This window comes from Thunnus albacares, chromosome 1 (genome assembly GCF_914725855.1).
Source record: "Thunnus albacares chromosome 1, fThuAlb1.1, whole genome shotgun sequence".
NCBI classification, from domain to species: Eukaryota; Metazoa; Chordata; class Actinopteri; order Scombriformes; family Scombridae; genus Thunnus; species Thunnus albacares.
The window spans coordinates 28,884,888-28,902,478 of record NC_058106.1 but is presented as its reverse complement, the minus strand read 5'-3'; the positions used below and the strand labels follow the sequence as shown (position 1 = coordinate 28,902,478).

The window sequence follows — 17,591 nt, the reverse complement described above, 5'->3', positions numbered from 1 at the left end:
CTCCGGTGTCATTCAGGGGTAACTTGGCCACCGTTCTGCCAATTAGGCCCTCGGGGAGGCAACGGCTGGGTCAGTATCAGGCCAGGTGATTCTTGAAGTAAACAAAGATGTGTTTCCATTAGTCTCGGCCGCCTCTTTGTTTGCCCTTAGTGTGTGTTTGTGTGTGTGTGTGTCCAGATACCACAGATACTGTACGTCTGTTTTGATTGGCTACATTTTTTGTCAGATAATATTCTGCACACTCACATTACTTGATTGATACCTTGGTTTCATTCCTGGATTCATCATAATTATAACATTGTTTTGTAGTCACGTTTTGTGCTAAGGTGATGTTAGTATGTTAAAAAAAAAGAGATTCCCACACGTCGATTCAAGACATTTATAAATGAGCAACACCCACTTTATTTTTCATTCCCTTTCTTCTTTCTGTTCTCTGTAGATGAAAGCTGATGAAAGATATTTGCTTAATCATGTCCTTTCTTTGTTGGCTTCTTTGTGGTTAAAATAATTGTATTGTTTCATGTATATTTTTTTTTTATATTTTCCTATTTTGTGTGGTCTCACTTTTATAGAGCAATGTTTTCTACTTGTTCAACATGCAATAAAAATAGTGTTCTAAGTAACCTTTCAGTCCCTGCAGACCTTTATCAGAGAGGAAGTGGTAGTAACTGAAACTAAATACTGTAAGATGAGTTCTTGTCGAGCTCTGATGGTCAGTTGAATATATTTGCGACCATAAAATGTCCACAAATGGATTCAAAAAGTGCTGCATACAGTACATTTTGTTGCTGTAAACAGGAAAAAACACAGTTTTGCACAAAACTCTCAATCCAGTTTACTATGTAATCGAGTTTCTTATCTGTAGTTCCCATTTAGTTTCCCAGGAGTTGTCAAAATATTTTCAGAAGATAAAGATTTTATAAATATATGAGAAGTCCTTTTTCTTTGTGCTTTATCTTTTGTTCCCATAATCTCATTCTAGTAATTTTCTATACTACTTCAATAACAGACTCTGTGTACCCTGACTATATTTGATAGCTTGGTGCCCTTTACCCCTGTCTCAGTATGTCCTTTCCCCCTGCTGGTGCTTATATAAGAGGCTAATAAATAAAATAGAAACACAATACTCTACTCTCACCACGGGATCCTCAAACACTCACACATGACACTGGTCCAAAGACTGCAGCGAGGGTCTTAGCGAGAACATTTTCCCTTACACACAAGCAGGTGTGCATTATTCACACACACATGCACAAACACAACTGTAACAATTCAGTATCATCTGTTTTTTCCTTCCTGACCTTAACGATTTGGGTCAGCCTGTTCCGTTGAAGGAACAGAGCTTAATCTGTAAACAACGGGTTACCTTCAGCTGTGAGCTGCTCTGCACACAGATTACACTAGAGCTTTTCTGAAAACAGACAAAAAAAAAAAAAAAACAAGCAAGGTGACCCTCTGTGGCACAGCTCCTCCAGAGCAAGGGACACTCTTCTACCTCATTAAATACAAAAAGTTGTTTGTCTCCCAAATGCACCATCACTATCTGTTTCTTGCATCCTGTTACAAAACCAATTTGAATGCTTAAATTAAAAAAAAACAGTTTTAGTTGCCTCGTTGTGAGCTCACATGTAAGTGAAGGATGTTAATTACAGACTTGGTGGCTTTGTGTCCTTTTAAAAAGGTTGACCTGTGTCCAGAGGACCATATAAATGATAAATCTCAAGACCAGGCTCAGATGGGCACACATACCTAACATGGGTTGCTCGCAAATAGTCAATAATGTGACACAATTCCTGACCCATACCATTCATGCCAGCAGTATATGTAAACAGCTTGACATGGAGGATATCACAAGACATCTGCTTTTGTATAAAAAAGTCCCAAACGGATCAGGTGAAATGTTGGGAAGACATGGGTTATGGATTCCTATAAAGCCTTTCTCTAAAGGTCAGAAAGTTCCTGATTACCAGTACTGAGTAAAATAAGAAAGTAGAACACACTGTCCAAGAGATGCATGTCTTGGACGGAAGAAAGAGAAGGGGGGGGGGGACCATGAGTGAGGAGTGGAGTGTTGAGGAAGGGGAAAAGGTGCTGAGGTCAGGTGTGGGCTGAGAGCTCGCCCAGTCTCCCCAGCCTGCGGTATTTCAGAGCCCGCTGTGACTCACAGCACAGTACACTCTGCCTCTGACCTTCAGTTATCTAACTGCCCTGCCAACACCAAGCCAAGCAATCCTTCTCTCTTTCTGTCTTTCTCTCTTTTTCCATCTCAATTTGTCTGTCGCCTACCCCCTAATGTCTCACCACCTCGGTTAGATAAGCCAGAGCATTTAGAGCATAATAACAGATCACTAATGTACTGATTTTGTGTGTATGTACAGACTTTGGTTGAGTGACCAGTTTAGTTTAATTGAGTCCTGATTGCCTGGAAACCAGCGTCACTTTTTTCTCTGGTGCAGTTGAACTGGTCTCCCACCAGTTTTCATAACTGTCTTAGTAACACAGATATTTAGAGTCCTTGATGTCAGAGAAAGGCTGAAACAAATCTGTGCACAACTTAAAATAGTTCCTCGGTTACATAGTGTGTAAAGCAAAAAAGGCTTACACACTGAGGAGAAGTCACCGAAATTAGATTTGATAGCTTCGATTTGATGCTACATTTGATGCTACATTTGATGCTACATTGGCATAATGTCCTCGACCCTGCGGAACAAATTTGCAGCTATGAAGTATCAGAGGAAACAGTGAGGGGTTGTTTCTTCATCCTCGGTCACACGGCACCACGGGTAACATTTATATCCCCTTTGGGACACTTTCACTTAGATGTCTGCTTTGATTGGTTGATGATTGATGGCCTGGTCTCTGTTGTCTTTAGTTATGAAATCACTCCATAGCGAACTGCTGAGAGCGCTGCTGCGGAGGGAGAGGAACTGGTTTCTACTGAAGCTAACACGCCTTTGTCTGCTCAAAACAGGCCCCTGACGGAGAGGGAATTATAAAATCTGGTTATGATTGTGTGTGTGTGTGTGTGTGTGTGTGTGTGTGTATACCTAGTTAGTTTAATTTATTATCCTTTTGGAAATTCTCTTCGTGTCTGTCTCAACTGTCAGACAAATACAACCACAAAAGGAAAGACATTACTTAAAAAATTAAAGACATTTAACAACAAAGTGCTCCACAACAACACCACCAACAATCAAGAATTAAATGCAAAATGCAAGTGACACGCAGCTCATATCATCAGGACTTGTTTAACAGAGCTATCTTTTTTCCCACCCATTCCTATCTGTAGTCTCCAGGTAACAGTTGTTTTTGGCTAATTACATGTTTTCTCACCCTGTGCCCATTTCTCCCTCCCGCTCTCATTCTCTGAAGTCCCTCTATGTCTTCTGCAGAAGTGCACAGTCAATAGTAAACAGAATATTTCTCAGCAGTCAGTCGTTTTCTTCTGTTTTCACATTATGTTTGCTGACTTTTAGGACTTCCATATGGTTTTCCTATGAGACTATGCAGTCTTTGGATTTGTACAGTGTGTTTGTGGTGTGCATGTACTTTTCACTTAAATGTTTAGTTAACAACGTCATTAATGCCACAGGCTGTTGGTTATGTAATGGTCTATACTGTCGAAAAGCAAGGAAAGCAGAACGCAGCAGCTTTAGTCATGTTGGGAATGTACAGCTACGTGTCTCCTCGCAAATCCAACTTACCCTCGGGGCCTGACTGGAGCTCTAAACGCTCTGTACTTCCTTTTTTTTTTCTTCCATTCTGAAACTTTTTACCCATCCTTACCCTCACAACTCTTATCCCTGTTCAGCCCACTACCCCACTTCTTTATATAGGATATAAAACTGGCAGGGAAGCAGAGATCTCACCCATGTGTGCCAAATAGACGCTTCCACTTGTCCATCTACCCTTTTCCATGACTGCAAATCATTATCACCATGGATACTTCCACAAATAGAGCATCAGTTGAATGAGAACACCCAGTGCATTAGAGAGACGCTAAAGGCACAAACACACACACACACACACACACATACATTCACACACACACACAAAACACACACCGATTTCATACCTGGAGTGAGGGGACAATGGTCTAGCCTGCTGGGTAGCCTCTTTTCAGGGCCCCTCATATGCTTGGTCTGACCCACTTCCAGTCTCCTTAACTGTGACATAGCAGAGAAGTGCAGACACAGAGGAAAATAGTCAGATGATTCAAGTGTTCAAACTGGGTCAAGAAGGAAGTAGAAATTGGAGAAAGCAATAAAGTTGTTCAAAGTGCACATTTCCTGTTAGAAAGTGAATGGACCTGGGAAATGAATGAACCGATCACGTCAGATTGCTGTTTCTCAGCGTGATGCACTGTCATTCAGATATTCCCAAATGCAAAGAATCTGTTTCATTTCTTTGAGAATACACCTTAAACACAGCCGAGACTATCTACAGTTTTTACACAAAGCTTAATGTTAAATTTGCTGTGGTTGATGTTCATTTATTTCTGCAAAGACAACAACAGCTGTAATCATCCTAATCAGCGCTGAACCCAGTTTGTTCCATAACGGCAGGCAGCTGACCTGCAGATGGCTGCAGGGAGTGCAACCTCTGGTAAAGCTTTAATCAGTTAAGAGGATTGATCTGTGAGGTTACATACCTTTGTGGAGGGATTTTCTCTTTCAACATCATATTAACAATCACAGCTCAGCACATTACAGTAAGAACACACACACACACACACATGCTGTGGACATTTCACTGGAACACAATGTATGTTGGAAAGAAAGGAGGGGGGAAAAAGAGGTCTATACTGAGTTTAGAAAGCAAAATCAGAAAACTAACAGAGCTAAAAGAAAGAAAAAAAATTCTGACAGCAGACAAATACATAGGTTGGAATTGAACAACTTGTGTGGGATATGACACATTTAGAGACATGCTTTCCAATATTTGGAAAAACATACCCTCAAATCCACACTCTATAAAGGACATTTCATTTTTAAAATATCTTCATGTCTTTGGGAAATGCAGATGTTTTCAACTCATCATAATTTACAGTATGTTTAACACCAACAGGAAGAGAGGTGGGAAATAAAGTGAATTTACTAAAGTACAATTTTTGTGGTATTGCTTCATATGATTCCTGACTATTGCAACAAAGCACCGGCAACAGTGTGATGAATTATGGATGAATTGGCTTATTTGCCTAAATGTGATGTTTCTTAATGCAGTTACTGTGACTTTCTTTCAATTTCTTTCCAAGAGTTGATACCACTCTCATGTATGATGCTGGAGCCAGGAGGCAATTAGTTTAACCTAGCTTAGCATAAGACTGGAAACAGGAGAAAACAGCTAGCCTCTGTCCAAAGTTACATCACAAAACTCCCCCTAAAGCCACAAGTTTTATTTTTTACACAAACAAACATGACACAGCATAATAATTAACAAGCTTCAAAAGTGTAGGCATATTTTTTTAGGCTAATAACTTGGTTGCAGCTGAGTGCTTAACACACAAACATAACTCATACTGATATTCTCATCTAACCTCCTGAAAAAAAGGGACTTTTCCAAAATGCTGAACTATTTCTTCAATTATATTTCTGCAGCTGTAGAGAAGTATGAAATCAAACTGATCTAAAAGCACAAAATCTCCCAAATTAGAAAAAAATAACACCACGCACCATACACCAGCTACAGTGCAACATTTGAATACTGCTTACATGTCAAGTTAATCATTTAAAACCCAAAGGAAGGATTTATCACCATGAGTGAGTTTCACACTTGAGTTCATTTAACTACTACTTGTTTACCTTTGCTCTTTTTATGCACTGTTGAATGTAGGACATTTACTTGGGAATGGCTGACTGACTGACTGACTGACTGACTGATAAATGCCAGGAGGCTCTGTTGCATGCTGGGAAGTATAGTCTCTGTCTTAGTGAGGAATGCCCACAGCAAGCCTGAATGTGAAGAGCAGCATATTCCATTGAGGACTCCCCAGAGCTGAAGACTTCCTCTCTCTCTCTCTCTCTCTCTGTCCCTGAAATAAACCCGCTGAACTAAACCTACTGCCTCTAGCTCACTCACTCTGCACAATCATCTCTGTGTGAGCCGGCACTTCAGAAAATAGCTCACTCAAAAATGTTTTGGTTCATTAGCTATTAGGAGCAATGACAAGCAAAGTGAACAGACAAAACACTGGACTGGGACCGTTGACTCTTCTGTTGAATTATGTAGGAGGTATCTGTGATCATGTATGTCTGTTTCTTTTCAGTTTCTTAATTCAGTTTCTTAATTCATGTATGTCTGCTTCTTTTCAGTTTCTTAATTTCTCCTCATATGTCCCTTACATTTACTTTGCAGTTATTATACCCTCATGACGATGCAGGCAACATAATGTGCTGCGGGTCACGCCCCATGCAGCTTCAACCCTCTCAAATACGCTGACAGCATAATGCAAATGGAAAGTAGTTAAAAATAGTCAGCACCATATAGGTGGTTCTGTTTCTTAGAAAAGATGTTATGAAGTAGACAGTGCCACCATTCATCCCATTCCCATCCAGGCCCCACAAAGCCTCTTTTTTTCATTTTTATTTTTGTTTTTCTGCTTGAGAAATGACAAATCATTGCTCATCTCTTTGAAAATTTTGTTTTTCTTTCCTTTTTAACTCCTAACTCAACACCTCCTCTCCTTGGCCCGTTACCAGATTAATCAGATAGACCGCATTCTTGTTGGCCATGACATGTCTCCTTGGCTAAGACTCCTCCTCCCCCATCAAAATACCCTCATTAGTTCCCCCAAGCTTTTCTTTCTTTGCCGTTTCACCGCCTTACTGTCTGGATTTCTTTTGTGTCAATCTGTCTGACAGCCTGTTGGTAATTCTGCTTCACTTTATTTCTCAGAATAACTCTCCTCTCCTTGTTCTCATGGTATGTAGGCTAAAGGTTCTCAAGTACTGCCAAGAGAGTAAAGTGTAGTAGACAAAGCTATAGGAGCCGGGGGTCCACATAGCCGAGGGAGCAAGAGGACGAAAGTGTCTGCTGTATCAGCACATGTGGGAATATATGCACTCTTCTCTCTGAGGAGTGTCAGTCAGAGTCTCACACATTTATTTTATCTGTGATACTTACATGATAGCAGATTTTACATATGTGCCTTTTCCTGACCTCCACTCACAAACTATATTTGTTCTTCCTTTGGGTAGAATTCATTCACTCTTAGATATCTTTAGCTTTGATTTTAATTCACACTGATTCTTATTCAGTTTTAAGCGCTGTATATAATAAAATGTATTCTTACAGTGATGAAATAGTTTCAAGTACTTCCGTCTCATTTAATTTTTACAAGATTGTAAGAGCTCAAAGATTGTTTTAGGTTGTGATTAACTAATCTGACAGTTTTGTTCGTAAAACTACAACTACGACTTGAACAAGATCCAGACCACACTGTCTCTGTGCGTCATTGCTTTGGCATGACAAGTTCGTGCTGGAGGAAAAGAAATGAAGAGAGGATGACTGCAATCAGGCAATGAGAAAAACACACATTGATACTCAAAAAAAAATCAATATGTGCTGTTTATTTGTCTGAGGAAGTTCGAGGTCTCCATGCATTTTTTTTTTTTAGCAATGCCGGTAAAAATTTGCAGCTGTGAGCTACTTTGTGCGGAATATCAGGTGTACACGTTTGCCTTGCTCAACAGCACCACACTGTTGTAGCTTTTTGAAGATTTTGCTCAGTTTGGTGAGACTGCAAAAGACATCAAATAAAGTGTTGCGCCAACGGAACAAGAATGGTTCCATTGAAAGGGACAGGAAAAACTGTCAAAGACCTACTTGTGTGTGTGGATCAACTGTCCAGTCTTAAAAAATAACTTATTACTTTTATAGTACACTCTACTGTGGACACGCCGGGAAAGATTAATGGGAATTTTTATCATTTCATCAGAATACCATGTGACTTCAGTGAACCTTGGTGGGTTTCCAGGAAAATCTGTCACCACACAGAGCTGCATGGTCTTTCCTGCAGTAAGTTCTTGCGTCAGTGAGCTCAGTCACAAACACTGTGAAACTGACTTGTCAAACAAAGTCGAGTGCCATATTAAGTCACATTTTATGGGAAACAAGTGTTTGTTTTACCAAAGTCAGATATGTTAGTGATGTAGCATGACTGTATCTTCAACAAGGCAAAATAATAATTATTCAAAACTGATCTTAAAATAGTACATTCAACTACTTAGGAAGGCTTTTTTTTTTTTATCAATTAATGACTTGTTAAACAGAAAAATGTTTGGTGTCAGACATTTGATAGGCCATAAGAAAGCAATGCAGAGAGAGGCGACTTAGGGGTGTCGTCATGACTAACGTTAGGGACCGACCTTTGGATGAAGGCTAATATTAGCAGACATGACCAAACATGTTCACCAGAGATACAACATCCTTTTTTCTGAAAAGCCATCAAAGCACCTGATAATGTATTGACGGATACATTAATGTGAGAGTTTGAAAGTTTACTGGTTTGACATATATCTTAAAACCCAAACTGTTATTTTTCTATTTCACTGCTCTCAAAATGCATAAACCAACACAGTATAAACATAGTAAGACACTATGCTTGGAGAGATGAGTTGCTGTGCTGTCTGTTCTGATTTTGTTACATTGTACACTCACCAGCCACTTTGTTAGATACAAATGCTTGTTAACGCAAATATGTAATCAGCCAACTCAATGCGTTTAGGCATGTAGGTCAAGACGTTCTGCTGAAGTTCAAACCAAGCATCAGAACGGGGAAGAAATGTGATTTAAGTGACTTTGCACGTGGCTTAGTTGTTGGTGCCAGACAGGCTGGTTTGAGTATTTCAGAAACTGCTGATGTACTGGGATTTTCCTGCACAGCCATCTCTAGGGTTTACGGAGAATGGTCAAAAAAACAGAAAAAAAATCCACTGAGCGGCAGTTCTCTGGACGAAAATGCCTTGTTGATGGCAGAGATCAGAGGAGAATGGCCAGACTGGTTTGAGCTAATAGAAAGGCAACAGTAACTCATTTGTTATAACTGAGGAATGCAGAAGAGCATCTCTGAACACACAACACATCGAACCTTGAAGCAGATGGACTACAGCAGCTGAAGACCACACAAGGTGCCACTCCTGTCAGCTAAGAACACTTGGCACACTTAGGGCCCCTCAGCACCAATTGAGCATCGTTTAAACGCCACAGCCAACCTGAATATTGTTGCTGCCCATGTCCATCCCTTTCTGACTGCAGTGTACCCATCTTCTAATGGCCACTTCCAGCAGTATAACACAGCATGTCACAAAGCTCAAATCATCTCAAACTGGTTTCTTGAACATGACAATGACTTCACTGTACTCAAATGGCCTCCACAGTTACCAGAGCTCCATCCAATAGAGCACCTCTGGGATGTGTTGGAACAGGAGATTTACATCATGGATACACAGCTGACAAATCTGCAGCAACTGCATGATGCTATCATGTCAACTTTCAAACCAAAATCTCTGAGGAATGTTTCCAGCACCTTGTTGAATCTATGCTACAAAGAATTAAGGCAATTCTGAAGGCAAAAGGTGGTCCAACATGGTAGTAGCGAGCAATAAAACAATAAAGTGGCCGGTGAGTGTATAACTGACCACTGAAGCCTTCAGTGCAGCTTCAGGGGATCACCATAGGTTTGTCTGCATCACATTAAGGGCAGAGTGTGTACTTGAATCCGTGTTTACTGTGTCTGATGGTGTTCTGTGAGCTTCTTCGGTCATGTCTTTTGAGGTCAGTATGTAGGCATGTATAGACGGTACATACTGTACAGTCTGTCATGTGTGCACCACGTTTAACTATATGTGAGTAGCATGTGGGACATGTTGCTGCTTGGTTGCACACACCAAGCTGATAGGCAGAGAAGATGGTGAGGGCTTAGAGGCCAATGCTAGGACATTGCTGCAGCTTTAGCAGCCCTGCTTTCTTATCAGTAAGTAGGGCACATTCACTAACTCACTCCTAGAGTGTCTACCTATAAAGCCCTAAGCTCCAAATCTCAAAGCAGCAAGCAAATCAACACATAGGCCAGTCTGGAGGGAGAAAGCTGTTTGTCTGCATCTATGCAGAAGAAGAAGAAGCAAACAGCAGCTCTCGGACAGGCTGTTCTCACCGCGGTCTCTGTTGTTTCCTACTGTTTCCTCTGTTGAGCCCTCAGGTCCTCATTTGTAACTTACTCCTGAGGACAAATTCCCACAACACATAAGATAACAATCATCACTGGTTGTTACTTTGCATCATTTGAGTTGAATATATTTAAGGTACCCTTACATCAGATTTATTACTAAATGCTTCATCAGTGTCAAGTTTTAGGGTTATGCTGTACGTGTGACTAACAGTATGTGTGATCTTAAAGGGGACGTATCATTCACATTTCAAGGTCTATATTTTTATTTTGGGGTTCTACTGGAATATCTTTGCACAATTTACAGTTCAAAATACTCCTTATTCATCTTATACTGGTCCTTTATGCAGCCCCTCAGTCCAGCTTTTGTCTGAAACAGGCTGTTTTAGCTCCAGTCTTTTTAAGGCCCCCCTCCGCATGAGCCCACTCTGTTCTGACTGGTTAGCTTGCGGAGGCTGAATAAACAAACAATAGTAGTAGGATTTCACTTCTCTTTGTCATTCTTCACTCAAAACAGAAACTTCTGAAATATATCCATAGATGTTCAAGCTAGAATCTGATCTGAAATATGTGGACAATTTGAACAATCCATAGAACAACCTCAGCAACAAAGACTATAGAACGGACATATATTTATGGGCAGGCACAAACAATCTGACGTCATCACAAGGAGGAAATAGAGTTACCTTTGCAAATGAAGCATTCAGAGCAAGCTGAACCCCTGGCTTTTGACTTTCAGGGAGCATTTTTACATACATTCACCTCAAATTTTGGAACTTTGACCATGACAGAAAATCACAAAAAGCATGTTATGTCCACTTTGAAGAAAGAATGTTTTGTGAGGGCCCTACCATGACCTCTTCCATGTGTTTATTGGTCGAAACTCACTTACTAAAACATCAAACTATATGATTTTAGCAATCACACACAGAAAAAAATGTAGATAAGCAGATGTGGACATGTGGCAGCATGCTACACACACCCCTGCTTGTAGATTGACAATGTTGATTGTTGAACCATATTTTTAGGCTGCTAGTGAACCATATCTAAATATGAAGTAGTGCATAAAGGTGTGTCTTCTCTTAAGAATATAAATAGAGAGACGTGTGAATGCTGACTTGTATTCAGCAAACTAAATATAAACATTAATATCAATATAGCTAGTGGTCTTGTGACTGGCAATAACTGGGTGGCCTCTGTGTGTGTATTATAAAGATAATGTTTTATTACAGTTTGTGTGCTGTTTACTGCACTACCAATAACTAATATTCTCAATATGGTTACTGTTTTGCAGAGATGCTTTCCTGCCTTTATCTAAATGTTACAAAATCTCTGTGGACATTAGGACATAATCAAATTCTACATATTTCTTATTAAATGCAATGCAAAATAAATACACACAAAATTGGATAGGATCGATGCAATAATCTAAATTATCTGCTATATTTCTCCCACTTACTCCTATTACTGTAGTTTGCTCTGTTTTTGTGAATCTTAGATTTGCATCTTCCTCCCCTCTTACATTTTCCATTTCTATTCTGCGTAAAATTTATTCATTAAGCCTGTCTCTAGGCCACAGACGCTCTCCTGTCTCAGGAAAGGGATTAGTGCAAGGCAATATTTGTTCAAAGTCTCAGAGAACAGTACATACACAGAAGCGAAAGACTTGCTGACAAAGCCTCGGGCCCTCGCCTAGAAATAGCAAAATGTAGTTCGTTTGTGCTTGTTCACCTTTCAGATTTGATAGCATACCAATATAGGACAGTTATTTCCTCCTAAAGACTATGACAACGCCCTAAGCAACTGAAAAATTCAGTATATACCGTATATAAATATATAAATATCTCAGAAACAAAAGGGGATCATTGTAATTTGAGACTGAAGATTGAAGACACGGTTCAGTACGATTCACAATTCAGGTACAAAATTTGCACGTGTACCTGAATGTCTTGCAAGTGATCATCATTCTGGACTTGGGCCTCGCCTCCGTCTATTTGTGCTTTCGACACTGATCTCAGCTGCCACTCCACATCAGACACTTCTGTTGCTCTTCTCTCCTCTGCAGTTTGAAAAGGAACACAGCCTACGGAGTTCAACTGCTCATGCATGACTAAGACGAGTTATGCAATTAAACAAAAACAGCCATTGATTTCTCTCTTATCTGTCCTCATGCACAGAAGCTAAAATTTGGATTCTGATTATCTAATCAAGGTTATATTTTTCCGTTGTAGGAATTTGTTTTTTGGTGGCTTCAAAAATAATACACCCACCAGTGTTGGGTTTCATTTTTATGGAAATCAACACTCTTAATTTAGATATGCAAAGGGAGAGCTGTGATTAAAAATATAAATTCTTAAATGCAGATTAGAAGAGGCAAAATATTTGTAACCCCTCTCATTCGGATTTAGTCTTTCATTACATTCCCAAGTGTCTGACGGGGGAATTACCAGTGATAAAATCAGACCTGGCTCGTCGCCTTAGCCTGTATCTGTGACACTGGATTTATCTGAAAGCACACGGTCATCCATTCATTACCAGCTATAAATAGGACACATCCGTGCACACATATTCACATGTACACACACACCACACACTCATAGCAAACCCTGTGTATTGATCTGTCTCATCGTTACTGGAGCATTTACATTGTGACATCACAGGAGATGTTTTCATTTAGACAAAAAAGAGAAATAGTTCAACAGGATATGGGGGGTATAGCAGAGGCAAAGGCCCCTTATGTAACCACAGGAGTATGATACAGTCCCTCTATCCCAAATTCTGACAAGCTCCTAAAAGGATTTTTGGGTGATCTCTGCACCAACCGATCTCCCTATCAAATCCTTAGTGATAAGAGTTATGCAGGCTGCAAGGATGTGATCAACCGATGCAAAGAAGAACCTTAATCCTCTTCCATTTTTTATTATGCAATATATTCCTCAGCAGTGCAGAGGAGCAGAGACGCCACTGCAGCTGAACTACAATGACCCATCCACCAAAAAACTCTGCTTCAACCTATCAGCCCACTCTAGGGTGTACTGTGGAGCATGTAGTGCAGCTGGGAAAACACATACGCACGTAAACACACACACACACACACAGACACACAAGTGTCCAGGCTACCCAATGAACACACACCTCAGTTGGTCAGAGGGCTGTAGCATTCCGTGGTACAGGATTACATGTTATTGCAAAACAAACCTGGGTTCAGTGTCCCCTGATAGAGGAAGGATGCAACTGCAAGGTGTTTTTCCACGTCTCTTCTTATGACACCACTCCATAGTAGTAGAGATTAATGAGTGATGCTTTACACAGACCAATCAATACACTGCCACAGACCTGCTTGTCATGTGACTGGAAAATCACATTTTCAGAGCTGGTCACTGGTGAGGAAGGCGTATTGACTTTCAAACCATGGCATGTCTTTGAAGAATTCATCTCAGATAAGGACCCTCAGCATTTTTGAGGCAGGTGGCCACTGATGTCAGCCCAGAGATGTGCAGATAGCCAATCCAGGCAGAGCCTTGTGAAACCCTTTTATCAAATAATTTGTATGCAAGGGGTGGGCAGATCGCAGTGACAGCTTGGATAGGTCAGGCCAAGATTGGCCAGACAGGCCCCCCATTAGAACTGCCACTCTGCCAATATAACTGAACATTGTGTGCTTTCCCCCAGCTCTAGTGCTGCATCGACCCACAGGGACAGACACACAGAGCCAAATCAGGGAGGCTAAGGAAGCAGGGCAATAAGTGCAGCTGCAGTGCTATTAACTGACTGCTGCCACATCTGAAAGACAGGCCTCATGCCGGGCTGTGTTCTACGCAAGCCTGTTGTTGCTACAAATCATTGCACCATCCTCTCTGTAGAGTTTAGCTGATGGGAACCTGAAAAAGGATGGAAGCCAACATGCTGAGCAATCTGTGTGAGTTTCAGGTTCAGCTGGAATCAGTCTATGATTAATGGAGAGGGCTGCTGTTCAGCACTTGTGACACACACTCTCAGAGAAGAGGCCAATCAATCCTATACATATCGCTGGTGTTACCCAAGGTGAGATAAGAGGCTTGATGCTGCGGCTGTCGGGGATCGGAGAGAGCTGCTAATAGTCAGCGAATGGAAATGTGCCTCTGCAAAGGAAAGTCTGAGAGGAAAGATAACAGGAATGTTATGTAATTGTTGAAAACTAAGTCACAGGTCCACTTGATGGGAACAGCATCATGACCTCGACTCACACAAATACACAGAAGCACAGACAGCTATGCACACTCTCTCTCTTTGACAAAAAAACACCAGTGTTTACATGCAAGCATACAATTAGTCAGCCACTGACACAACACACATGTAGATAATTAACAGGGAAAACCTCTGATACGGGACCAACAACACGCACAAAACAGGCAGACAGAGACAAAAGTAAGAGTTATGAAATATACTCAGACAGCAGAGTGCTGATAATGACACAAGATGTCCTTGATCTTATTTGAAACCCAAATATTATGAGTAATAAGACCTTGTATGCAGTAAAAAGAGCATGAGAGGTGCTGCGCTGATATTACACACATCTAGATAACAGTTATTATACACAATATTTTAAATTGCAGCTGCCTCACTATCTCTCAATCTCTGTCTGTCTGTCTTTTTCCATTGTAATACTGTGAACAGCGCGTTCTTGTTGCAATTACTTTTATGATCTCTTTCAGACATTGAACAGTGGGCTGTGCTGGGATTTGTGCCGTCACAACTGTGGGGAGAAATCACAGGCAGCCTGTAACTATGACCTTGTTTTCTAATCTTTATGGTTTTACCACCATAAAAAGAAAAAAAAAAGTTTCCACTGAAGTGTGTCATCAAATTGTTTGGAAGTAATTTACCTAGTGAGATTGTGTTTGAGATTTTTTTTGTTGAAATTAACTTTGGTTCTGATTTGTTAACCAAATCTACATTTAGGTCTTGAGGATATATTTCAATCTTTTGCAAGAGGGCAAATCTTTGCTCGAAATAAAATAAATTTCTGTTGTTTCTTCTTATCTCTGTAGCCCCCAAAAGATATGGATCAAGCGAATCATCCAAGTTGGTAGCTCCGGGTCTGAGAAGTGAAGCCAATGCAGAAGTGCCTTAAACCTGCATTCTCTCGATGGCCATCAGGGGGCGACTCCACTGGCTCCGAAAAGGATGGAAAAATGAGACAATTCTCGCTTGATTTATCACCTCAGTAAACAGTTTCCTAATGAGTTTATGGTCTCAATCGCTAGTTTCAAGTCTTCATCAATACAGCATAATGTTCATTTTGTAAATTATTGCCCCATTAAGAGTAAATAGACGATAAAGCAGGATATGCTTTAGGGTGTGGCTACCTTGTGATTGACAAGTTGTTTCCACAGCAGTGTGTGAGATGTTGCAGCATGGATGTATAAAGAGAATTGGATATAGGAAGAGTGCTGGGCTTTGAAGCCAATTTGACATAGTGGCCAAACCGTGTAATTACAGCGTCACGTGATGCTATTGGGCTCTCAACCCATGCGAAATGACTCGTCAGAATTTGATCCATTCGGTCCGATCATATTTCGAACGTCTACAAGAGCCGCACGATTGAATCGTTTTATCTCCAGCCAGCCCCTAACCAGAGGTCTAAAATGGTAATTTGCCATCTCCAGTGAGCATGCTGCGCACGTTGGGTCCATAGAGCAGGCAGTGTATGTTTTCAGGAAGTGGCTTTTTTGGCTTCATGCACCACTGACCAACTTTCATAGGAATGAACAGGGCCCCGCCTCCGACGCTGTATCCAGTTCTCTTTAATACATACATGTGCTGTAGTTTGACCCTAGGGAGCTCCTCCGCAGTTCCACGCTCCAAATATGGTCACTTCTCATCACTTCTGGCACTAAAAAACCAAGATGGCAATGTTCAAATGCCAAACTCGAGGCTTCAAAACGGGAGTTCACAAACCAACGGGTGACGTCACAGTGACCGTGTCCATTATTTTTATACAGTCTATGGAATCAGGTTTAACATACTGTAATGCATATTAGTAGATAATACTTAGAGAAAAGTGAGCTAGAAGCACAACATACTGTAAGATTATCACCCCAGTTGTCTAAATAAGTGCGGGCATGCTTCACCAAGCTAATTAAAGCTCCATCTAAATTTACACCAGATTAATTCACGGCCATGCCATCCAAAACTGTCTAAACGACCTGTCAAGATGTAGGAAATTTGGCCAGGACAGTGACTTTAATTACATGTTTGTTATCAGAACCTACTGAGTACGGGTAAACACACAAGCACCAATGTACGGGTGAAAGGTTTCTGCATAAGTCCTGTTAAGAAACCTCCAGATTCCAAAGCGTCTGATCCTCTTACATCACCAAATACCCAGTTTTATCTCTGACCTCATACAAACAAATTCAGTCACATCAAACACACAGAGCGCACAACACACACAATGTCCCTGCCAGATCATTTAATAATTTCTCTGCAGAATATCCAGAGAATTGTATTTTTTTATTATCTGTATGAGGACGAGGAGGAGGCAAACAGGTTACATCACTTCATAGAAAGGATGGCACAATCCTCCCCAACACACACACACACGGATATACAAACCGAGCCCTGTAGGTCTTGGGATGCTCCACTCACAGATGGTGAGAGGACAGCAAAGCAAAGGCAGATGGTCCTTTCCTCTCCTCTCCTCTCCTCTCCTCTCCTCTCCTCTCCTCTCCTCTCTTCTCCTCTTGATTTTGTGATGTAAAGCAGGTACGCTGGTAAAACAGGTGAAAGATTCAAGCTCTGCAGCCAAACTGGTAACTAGATTCTTGTTGTTCTTCACAATCTGCATTTAATTGCAAAGCAGGCATTTCATTTGGGGCATACTGTTTGCCCATATAAATGTTGTGATGTGAATGAATGCTTTATGTACAGCACAGTAACCTTCACTTCACTTTAGCTCAGAATCCAAAACAGCAAACAGGAAAATTAATTGAGAAGATGTGGAAAGTGATTGATGCATGCATAGAGGAAGACTTGTTGATGCTCTAATGTCTGTTCTGTCATTTATATATTGTTATGATGTTGGATATCTTCTGTTAAACATGGTCAAATTTCCAAAACTTGAGGTGAACGTGTGTAAAATGCTCCCTGCAAGTCAAAAGCCAGACCTTCAGCCTGCTCTGAACAGTCCATTTGCAACGTTACCTCTACTTCCTCCTCATGATGACGTCAGATAGCCCTTGTGGCTGCGGTTGTTCTATGGATTGTTCATGTTGTCCACTTATGTAATTCAGATCAGACTCAGGCTCAAACATGTACGGATGCATCTTAGAAGTTTCCATTTTGAGTAAAGAACGAGAAAAAGAATCGAAATCTGACTACTATTGTTTGTTTATGTAGCCTCCAGACCTGCTGGAAGTCTGCCGAGGGGTAGTTTCTGGGAGCC

At 40.8% G+C, this 17,591-nt stretch overlaps 1 long non-coding RNA gene across 1 annotated transcript; it reads right to left on the bottom strand.

Moving 5' to 3' along the window:
- Window positions 1-4,078: 4,078 nt before the first annotated feature.
- LOC122983674 lies at window positions 4,079-12,215 on the bottom strand. The gene is made up of 3 exons (XR_006403752.1): window positions 12,106-12,215; window positions 10,154-10,219; window positions 4,079-4,166 (listed from the first exon to the last, which is right to left on the bottom strand). It is a non-coding gene; the product is annotated as an uncharacterized LOC122983674 (long non-coding RNA).
- Window positions 12,216-17,591: the final 5,376 nt, after the last annotated feature.